The sequence below is a fragment of the Marmota flaviventris genome, chromosome 3 (genome assembly GCF_047511675.1).
Source record: "Marmota flaviventris isolate mMarFla1 chromosome 3, mMarFla1.hap1, whole genome shotgun sequence".
NCBI classification, from domain to species: Eukaryota; Metazoa; Chordata; class Mammalia; order Rodentia; family Sciuridae; genus Marmota; species Marmota flaviventris.
This window is the reverse complement of record NC_092500.1, coordinates 54,361,623-54,372,904: the sequence shown is the minus strand read 5'-3', so window position 1 is coordinate 54,372,904 and position 11,282 is coordinate 54,361,623.

Here is an 11,282-nt window from a genome sequence, read left to right as displayed (position 1 = left end):
TTTGTTGTTACATATTCTTACATGCATACAATGTAACAATATATTTTGGCTAATATGGCCACCTGCTCCATTGCTCTGCTCTATTGATCTCCCTACTATTTTCTTGAGAGTCCCCACCTTTCTTTTTCTTTTTCCTCTATAGCCCCCACATATGACAGATAAGGATATAGTCTCATTCTTCTACATATGGACAACCAGTTTTCCTAGCACCATTTGTTAAATAGTCAGTCTTTTCTCAACTGTTTTGTTTTTGGCCCCTTTGTCTAGGATCGGATGACTATATCTTTGTGGGTTCAACTCTGTATCTTCTGTTCTATATGGTATAGAAGTTTTTCATTTTAGTATAGGCAACTTGCAATTTGCTGGTCTTTTACTTTAAAGGTTGATATTTTGTACCTCTTAATAGAAAGCTTTTCTTATCCAGAATTCATAATTACTGTTTCTTAATATCTGATTTTTTTTGAGAGAGAGAGAGAGAGAGAATTTTTAAATATTTATTTATTTTTTTAGTTTTCGGTGGACACAGCATCTTTTTTTTTTTTTAATTTTTATGTGGTGCTGAGAATGGAACCCGGGTCCGCCCGTGCTAGGCGAGTGCTCCACCGCTGAGCCACAATCCCAGCCCCAATATCTGATTTTTTTTTTAAATTTTTTTAGTTGTAGATGGACACGATACCTTTATTTGATTTTATTTTTATGTGGTGCCGGAGATCGAACCCAGTGCCTCACACGTGCTAGGCAAGCACTCTACCACTGAACCACAACCCCCACCCAGTATCTGATTTTTAAAGTTTGGTTTGTTTGTTGTTGTTGTTTTTCACATCTGGAATTTAACTTGTGTCTGATGTGAGGTAAAAACCTTATTTTCCCTATGGATACCTAGTTGTTTTCACACCACATACTGAGTGGTGTAACATTCCTCCATTGCTTTGTAATGGAATATCTGTGCTATATTAAGCACCTCTGTGTGCCTTTGTCTGATTCCAGGCTCTCAAGTTTTTCAGTTGCCTGTCCCTAATGCTGTCATTCTTGGATGTGGAGACATCTTTAGATGGCATATTATTTGGTTCAAACTTAGAACTGCACACATCTTTTGCTTGATCATGGGTCTTTGGGAATATGTCCAAAATGTTACCTTAATTCCTAGAAAGCAAAATTTCAGCTTTTTAAAAATAAATCTAATTATATATTGATTTTATAGTCAGCTTGATAAACAGAAAACAAAATATTCCTGTGGAATCACATTCTACATGAGTATTCTAAAATTATCACAAAAATTGTTGTATATTCAAAGGTACAATGGTACCCTAATTTATTTTGCACACAAAGTAAAAAAAAAAATGTGGTTTTATATTTTAAACATGATGTGTGAATTCTAATGCACAAGAAAGTAGGAAAATCCAATCATCTTGTCTACAGAAAAGCAAATGCTGATAACCACAATATTTTATTTAGTAGAGAATAAATCTTGATGTCACATAACAAAGCTTCCCCTCCTCCTAATTTTATTCTTTTTCTTCAAATTTTACTTGGGAATTCTTAATCCTATACCCTTGAATTTGAGGATTGGCCCCTGAAATTCTATGTAATACACTGTTTTAGTCATTTTTCTTTTGTTTGTTTTTCTGTTGTGACTAAAAGACCTGACAAGAAAAATTTTAGGAGGAAAAGTTTATTTAGGGGCTTATGAATTCAGAAGTCTCAGTCCATACAGCCAAGGCTGGCTCCATTGCTCTGGGCTGGAGGTGAGGCTGAACACCATGGCAGAAAAATGTAATGGAGTGAAGTGGATCAAGACAAAACACCAGGAAGTAGAGAGAGAGTGAATAAACTCAGCCAAATATATACCCCAAAGGGGGTCGCCAATGACCACCTCCTGCAGCCACAAACCACCAGCCTAGAGTTACCACTCAGTTAATCCCTATCAGGGAATTAATTCACTGATTAGGTTAAGGATTTCATGACCCAATCACTTCACCTCTAAACCTTCCTGCATTGTTCACACATGACCTTTTGGAGGATACCTAATATCCAAATCATAACATATGCTGTTGTCATTTTTATTTGGTATTACTTTTAGTTTATATATTAATTTGAAATTTACTGTCTTTATGAAGTTGATTTATCAATCCATGTATATGATGTATCTTTTCATTTATTTAGGTTTTCTTAAATGCTTTTCAAAAAGTTTATCATTGTAACCATGAAGGATTTACATATTTTCCTGAATTTATTCCAGGAGTCTTATTCTAATATTGTTTAATGTGTTTCACTTAATCTTCTTCACAGGCTTTATTGGAAATATAGTTTTATTTATATAAAAAAAGATCCGTGATCAAGCAAAAGATGCAGTTCTAAGTTTGAATCCAAGAATGTGCCTTCTTTCAAAGGATCAGCTTTGAGCTTTTTTTGATCCTTTTTGTTTCTGTTTTTTATTTTGTTAATTTCTGTGGCTTATTCTATTGTACTTTTTTAAAGTCATAAAATGAAATTTTATTCATTAATTTTCATTTTTTTCTATAGGTACATTTAAAACATTAAATATTGCTATAGGTCTGGTTTTTGCAATAAATCACTTTCATTTGCTATTCCTCTCTAAATATTATATAATTTCCAATTACATTTTATTTTAGCCATAAACCATTTGGTTTAGTTTTCAAACCCACGCTATTTTGGCTAATTTTGTTCAGAAAAGGAAGTCTTTGCCACAAGAATTAGTATTTATTGAATTTTGTTTTATGACTTTATACTACTCAATTTCTACAAATGTTCCATCCTTTTAATATATTTTCTAATTGTTGGAGAGAAATATCTATATGTAATAATTAGATCAAGTTTGTTGGTTGTGTTTTCCTAACCTTCTTTGTCATTGATTTTTGCTTGATCTATACATTTTTTTTGAAAGTTTGTCAGTTTCTACTGTGCTTCTTTTGTTCTTCTGCTTTGTATGTTTTGAGATGATTCATTTAGATACAAAATGATTCAGTATTTTGCATTTTCCTAATAAACTGGTTTTAAAATCATTAAGTAGTGATTTTTTTCTGATTCTTTTTTTGCCTCAAAGTCTATATTTACTGAAATTTGATTGCTAACAGATACTAAGACAACTCAAAATAGATTTTGATATACCAGCAAAACCAGCTTTCCTTCATTGGTATTTCATTTGCCAACGATTTTCATTCTCTTACCTTCAGTATATTTGTATTTACATTTTAGATACTTCTTATAAATTATTTATGACTGTTTTTTTTAAATTGGGTATAAGAAACTCTGGTTTGCAATGAGTCAGTTAACCTATGTACATGTATGTGCTCTATTTGGTTGCATTTCTGCTGTCTAATAGATATTATGGCTTCTACATGCTGTGCTTTCCATTGCTGCTACTGCTGCGTCTTTTTTTTTTTTCCTGTTTGCTGCTGCTGTTGTTCCCTTATGTGCATTCTATTTGATTATTTAATTTACTGCATTATTTTTCTCCCTTTGAGTCTCTGGAAGTTATTAATTCTTTTTAAGTAGTGACTCTTATATTTTTATCATACTTGTCTTAAGAAGGTCTAAAGTTCACTGATATCTCTGTCTTTATCCAAGTTAAAGTCCCTTCTTTCCACCACGGTCCCCTCTTACCAGACGCCCTTGCCATTGCATCCTAAGTTATAGAGGAGGTTTAATATCAGGACGGTATTGAGTAAATCCAATGGGCAAATGGGAACAGTTTGTACAACTCACTTCCTGTTCATTCAATTTGACCCAACAGATATGATTGCAAAACATTTTGAAAGTGCAATTATCAGCATTTGCTTTTCTTTAGATAAGCTGATTGGATTCTCCTTCTTTCTTGTGCATTAGAATTCACACGTCATGTTTAAAATATAAAACCACGTGTTTTTTTTTAACTTTGTGGGCAAAATAAATAAGGGTACTGTTGTACCTTTGACTATACAACAATTTTTGAGATAATTTTAGAATCCTCATGTAGAATATGATTCCACACGAGTATTTTTTTCTGTTTATCAGGCTGACTATAAAATAAATATCTAATTAGATTTATTTTTTAAAAGCTGAAATTTTGCTTTCCAGGAATTAAGGTAACATTTTGGATGTATTCCCAAAGACCCATGATCAAGCAAAAGATGCATGCAGTTCTAAGTTTGAACCAAAGAATGTGCCATCTTTATATCATCTCTACATTCAAGAATGACAGCAACGTATGAGAAAAAGTCTTATCCTGTTTTCATCATTTCCAGAGTGAAATCAACTTTTAATAATCAGATTTCTTAGTGTGATGATCCTTAAGTTCAGTAATAAAGAGTATGATCCTAAAAAAACAGAGCTAACAAAGTTTTGATATTGATGCCACGATTTATTATATATTGAATTGTTGTAGAAAAATAAGTACACTAACTAATACAAATAGTTCATTCTTTCTGCTTAAACATTATCAATAATTAGAAATACTTATGTACTATAGTAAATATTTGTATTATATTTATACTTAACACTTATGACTTAACAAACTTTTACTTGGGTTCTTTTATACAGGCAATACATCTCTTTGAATAGATAAATACTTAATTTATTTATTAAATAATTTTTAGCAGTTTATTGGGTTTCAACTGAATTTAGATTTAGTTTCTAAAAAATGAAGCTCAGTGGGCTATAAACGATTAATACAGAGTCAGCAAACAGAAGAATATGATATCACTTTACTGAGGCAAGCCAGTATCTGTGGTGAACAGATTGTCACAATTCTAAAAAAGAAAAAGTCTCAGATAAAGTGATGCCAGTTACAATATGTGAGAGTTACATTAGTGTTTGCTCATTTAATTTGCTGAGATTAAGTAATTATAGAGAGTTGGGGTAAAAATTGTTCTATCAAGAACTGCCTGACTAGCCTTATAGCTACAATATAATTTTGCCTTTACTATGTTTCAATGTTGGTGTCTGTCTCCACTCTCCCACATCCAAATTTATAGGTAGAACCTGTTCCTGATTGTGATAGTAGTAGGAGATGGGGCCTTGGGGAAGTGACTAAATTATTAGGGCTCCAACCTTGGGAATGGAATTAGTGTCCTCAAAGAAGAGGTTCAAAGCATGATGGCTTAGGCCCCGACTTCCTTAAAAGACTCCTGAAGCAAAAAGTTAAATTAAGAATCAATAAATAGGATGGATTCAAACTAAAAAGCTTCACAGCAAAGGAAACTCAAGAATGTGAAGAGAGAGCTCACAGAATGGAGAAAAATCTTTCCCAAACACACCTCAGCTAGAGCATTACTCCCCAGGATATATAAAGAACTCAAAAAACTGAACACCATAAAAACAAACAACCCAATCAATAAATGGGCTAAGGAACTAAGCAGACACTTCACAGAAGAAGAAATACAACCAATCAACAAATATATGAAAAAAATGTTCAACACCTCTAGTGACTAGAGAAATGCAAATCAAAACTACTCTTAGATTTCATCTCACTCTAATCAGAATGGCAATTATCAAGAATTCAAGCCACAATAAGTGCTGGTGAGGATGTGGGGGGAAATGTACACTGATTCATTGCTGGTGGGATTGCAAAATGGTGCTTTGGAAAGCAGTATAGAGATTCCTTAGAAAACTTGGAATGGAACCACCATTTGGCCAAGCTATTCCACTACTTGGTCTATACTTAAAGGACTTAAAATTAGCATACTACAGTGATACAGCCACCTCAATGTTTATAGCACCTCAATTCACAATAGCTAAACAGTAGAACCAAGATAGATGCCCTTCAATAGATGAATAAAGAAAATGTGATATATATATACACACAATGAAATATAACTGAGCCTTAAGGAAGAATGAAATTATGGCATTTACATGTAAATGGATGGAATTGGAAAACATCATGCTAAGCAAAGTAAGCCAATCCAAAAAACCAATATTTTTTGATAAGTGGATGCTGATCCATAATTTGCAGGGAGAAGGGTTTCAAGGGAAGAATGCAGGAACTTTGGATTGGGCAGAGGAGAGGGAGGGGAGCGAATTGTGTGTGGAGGGGAGATGGTTGAGACAGACATTACTACCCTATGTATGGGTATGATTGCCCAAATGGTGTGACTCTACATCATATTCAAACAGAGAACTGAAAATTTGTGCTCCATTGTGTAAAAAATAAAATAAATAATATAAAAGAATACAAGCAACAATAAATGTTGGTGAGGATGTGGGAAAGAAAGATACACTCATACAATGCTGATGGGACTACAAATTGGTGAAACCACCCTGGAAAGCAATATGGAGATTCCTCAGAAAACTTGGAAGGAAACCACCTTATATAGCACAACTTTCCATTTCTCTGGTTGAACATGATGTAGAGTCACACCATTCATGCAATAATACCAGTACATAGAGAAGTTGTACTCTATATATGTATGATGTGTCAAAATACATTCTAGTGTCATGTACAACTAATTAGAACAAATAAAAAGAAGAAGAAGATCTGTAAACGGGAAAAGGAACAATGAGGGAGGAGAGTGAAGGTGGAAGCACTGGAGATTAAAATGGACCAAATTATGTTCCATACATATATTAATGTTAAAATGAACTCCCCGACTATGTGTAACTATAATGTATTTTTTTTTAATTTTAATATTTATTTTTTAGTTTTTGGCTGACACAACATCTTTGTTTGTATGTGGTGCTGAGGATCGAACCCGGGCCGCACGCATGCCAGGTGAGCGCGCTTCCGCTTGAGCCACATCCCCAGCCCTGTGTAACAAGAAATGCATTAATTTATAATGCATTAATTTAAAAATGTTCAAATGTTTGAAAAAAAAAAGAAAAGAAGAGGTTCAAGGGAGCTCCCTTGGCCTTTCAACAGGTAAGAGTGGAGCAAGAATGTGGCATCTTTGAAGCAGGCTGAGTCATCTTTGAAGCAGTCCGAGTCCTCACCAGACACTAAATCTTCTGACACCTTGGGAATTCCCAACTCCAGGAACTATAAGCAATAAATTTTTATTGTTTATGAAGTACCCCATCTAAGGTATTTTATTATAAAGCCCCCTCCCTCAAAAAAAGACTAAGCCTATATCACTAGGTAGAGAATTTTTGCCTAAATCTGGGAAAAATTAAATGAAGAAGCCAACCTATCTCCTTAGACCAATCCCTCTCAAACTTTAGAGAGTATAAGAATCACCTGTGAACTTGTTAAAAAAGCTTCAACTCTCAAAGGTTCTGGATTCAACATATCTGTTTTTAGGGCTAATAACCCATAGTTTAATTGCACCACATTTTAAAATCAACCACATACTTATATGACATAGCTAATCTACAGACCACACTAGAAACAGTGCTTTAGGTTGAGATGATTTTTTTAACCTTCCAGCAGGTCCATTAGATAAGTAATATACCTTATGTAGCAAATTTCAAGTGAGTTTCATTGTCTCTTTATGAAGTTCAAATGAAGAATTTCATTCTCTTCATGAACACTTTGCTTTCTTATTTAAGAGTTCCTTTGTTTGAGAGGAGACCCCCAACATTTCTTTTAACATGTCCAAGTATACTTTTATTAGAGAATACCATCGTGTAGCTTTTTTAAAAAATGCCTGAAAAATAACTTGTCCATTTCATGATAAATTTTCTTTCAATGGTGACAGCAAATACATACTAAAATCAATATTGGTGAATATTTCCTTTCTAGTAAATAATCATTTCCCTTAGATAAATTTTTCTATATTTTCAAAAGCTTATTTACTTTCTTTAACTCAGTTTTAGACATCTTTCAAACCTGAAAAAAGTTTTTACCTATTTATAAGATGTTGATTCTTTTCTGAATTAATTTATGCAATATAAAAATTGAGAGTTTGCATTTAGAAAGTTTGAAAATGCAAACTTTGTTAATAGTAGAATCATTTTGGGAAAACATCCTTTGTTTATTTAGAAAATCTGACAGTTCCGAACTCTTAATTTTCTAGTTTCCCTTATTCTCCTCTTGATAAACAAGTTTAAAATTATTATTTTTTCTCTGAAAAGGCTGAATGAAATTTGCTTTATACCACCATTTAGATGAATCACTCTAAAATAGTTAGAACATTATAGAGTCAAAAGGGCATTTCTTGTGACCACTCAGCTCTCACTCTGATAAAAGCAGGGCCCTTTTGTTGTTGTTTCTTTCCTTACCTTGATATTCTTCTACCTTCCGTTAACTATTTTAATTGGACAGTAGACCTGGGTTTTATTTTTAATCTTAACTTCCCTCCAAAGTCTTTTTGCTCTGTAAGTACTTATCAAGGAATCACTGTCCTCAGAGAGTTGTACCAAATGCCTTTGAAGACAAAAAGGATAAAAGGGAGGGAGAGGAGAGGGAAAGAAGAAAACTCTGAGGTATGTGCATTGATTTATAAACTACTTCTGTTAACAGTGATGTGTGTTATCCAGCTCAATGTATTTATGATTCTACCCCTCTTAAGCCACCTGACTCAATTTTCTCTGATTATAATTCATGAGTGTGATGGTCAACTTTACGTGTTAATAGCGTTCTAAAGGATGCCAAGTGGCTAGTAAAACATTTTTCTTGGGTATGTCTGTACAGATTTTCCTAGAAAATATTAGCATTTTTAATTAGTAGACTGTGTAAGAAAAGATACCCTGCCTACTGATGTGACAATGCCTAAAAAGTTAAAATAATCACATAATTACTGGAGACTTAGGTATAGCTATTATTTATTTTATTATAAATTGTGTTAGATTTTAGAAGTTGCCGCAGCCTTGCTGGGCGAAATAACGGGGGTGGGGGGGTGGGGGGCGAGTGACAAGGAACTTGTGAAGGTTGATACAGCGGGAGCCACTTTATTGCAGGACAGTATGTAATGTCCTGCTGCTTAGAGATACCTGGAAGTCAACATTATGAAAATGCCTTATATTTCCATCAGTCCAAGAACAAGGATAGTCTCTAAGACCTATTATATTATTCTAAAACTCTTTGTAAGCAGTTTAAATTGTTTTGCTTCCTCAGCCAAAATGAAGAGAAAGATTGTCCAAACAGAAAATCTGAATAATTTAGCCCTCTCTTGGGAGAAAACAAAGTAAGTCTCTCTGGAATCTATATAGTTGCAGAATCAGTAGCTCATTGTACAACTCTCTATTTTACTTTGGTTGTATAGATGTTATGTATAGCATAACAAAAACATTTTTAAACTTTTGAATGAAATATATAAAGTACAAATGATCAAATATATATTGTTAAGGTCAATATTTTGTTTAAATCATTTTGTCCATTTAAAACAAAAGATCAGCATCTCGAAACAATTTAACTTTCTCAAGTTCATCCATTATTATGAAGCTTGGGAAAGGACCAGAGACTGCTTAGAGATTTCTGTTTTTGTTTTTTTCTTTAACTGATCTTTTATCAATCTGGAAGTCTATCAATAAAGGCAAATAGCAAATAAAAAATATAAAATAGACTTTTCCTACTGCCAACTTTGGTTTAAGCTATATCACTATTGGCTGGAGAGGATAAGCCAACTCTTGCTTGAAAAACTTTTCCATCATAAAGGACAATTCATTTTAAACTACCTAGAACCCACAGATTATATTCTCTATTAAGGATTTTTTTGTTTTTGTTTTTTTCTTTTGCTTTCATTCTAGACCCATTAGACTACTTGATTTGTTTATTGATTCAAATCTGTTTAGTTGTGCCATCATTTAATGAGAATTGGCTACACATAGGGAGAATTGATATCAACCTTCAGGGTAGTGTCTGCTTTCATAGCATTTTTTATATGCTTAAGAAGAGATCTAAGAAACAACCCAGATTAATTAATTTGTAGACTTCATGCCCATGCCAAAATTCAACTTTCTAGATCCCATAGCAAAGGAGATATAATTTTGTTTATTCTAACTCCTTTAATTTAAACACATTTAGTTGGGGCAGATGGTTCAATGGAGTCCCCACAACTCCTTATTATCTTAAGGCATATTTGCTTCACCCATTTACATTAGCTATATCTAAACCTTGCAAGCATTTGAGTTTCAGCCCATGAAGTTTAATCACCTTATTTTATAATGAGAAAACGAATGCTCACAGAGATTAAATAACTTGGCCAAGGTTACACAGCTAGTTAGTGGCACTGAGCCAGAGTCACAATCCAAGTATACTGGTTCTTTGTAAAAGGTGCTATATTCACTTCACTACGATTTCATCCTCTTTATCGGAACCTAACATTTGTCTGAAATAAGAAGCCGCTGTGTTTTTTTAACTTTAAAAACTGTATCGTGGCACTTACGATTTTTATTCACATCCCAAATTTCAAAATGTCATTAATAGATTAAGTATTTTACTACTCGCTATTTTGATGTTTGCACTCCTCCTCCGCCTTTCTGCTGCCTTCTAGCTGCTGAAGGGAGAAAGGAGTTACACAATTACATAAGAGAAAAGAATGAAAGGTTTTGGGAGATGAATATGAATGAGGGGGTGGTAGGATTATCAGAGGGAAAAACTGCAGAGGAAGGACAGGGGAGAAGGAAAAAGTGAGGCAGTGCTTCCTGAAGATTAAAGATAGGAAGAGTAGAGAAATAAAGGCAGCCAGGTCACAAACGGTTTTCTTTCAGGAGATATGCTTATTCTGTGTACATCTGCAATGAACTAAATCCACTGACTTCAGGCAGATTTTTCTTGGGCTCAAGTAGCCAGTCCCATAAAAAATTGTGAAGTTGGCAGAATTTATCTTGGAATTTTCTTTTGAACTTTCGCCCATTCAACCATTTTATATAGAACATGTTGCTTTTTCTTCTTCTCTGAATCACCCCATGCTGAAAACTGGGTCTTATTTGACAACTTAGTTTTAAGCCTCTACTCACTCTGGAGTATTTATATTTCAAGTCCTCTCTTTTAATTTTTGAGTGCAAGGACCTCTCAAGGTTGGACAAGGGACTGTTCAAACAACAGTGAGCAGAGAAAGGAATCACTACAAGATCAAAAGAATCCTCCCTAGAGTATCTTCAATTTTAAAATCAACTGACTTTATGTGAGGCCCACCTTACTCACATTAAGCCTGATTTCTAAAGTACTCAGCATTCTTTACCCGCTTTCCCTACTCAAAACCCTTAGGTTCTAAAATAGACAAGAAAGATACAAGTAGTATATTTGTAAAAGTTAACGTAGAGAAACATCACTGAAGACCCTAATTCAGAATAAGCAGATGTAATCTTCTGATTTTTACTCAATGATCTGTGTCATTCAAAGTAATACAGTTTTTATTAATTTATCTTCCTACTGAATGTAGGAATATGGGCCTTAACCAATTTAGTAT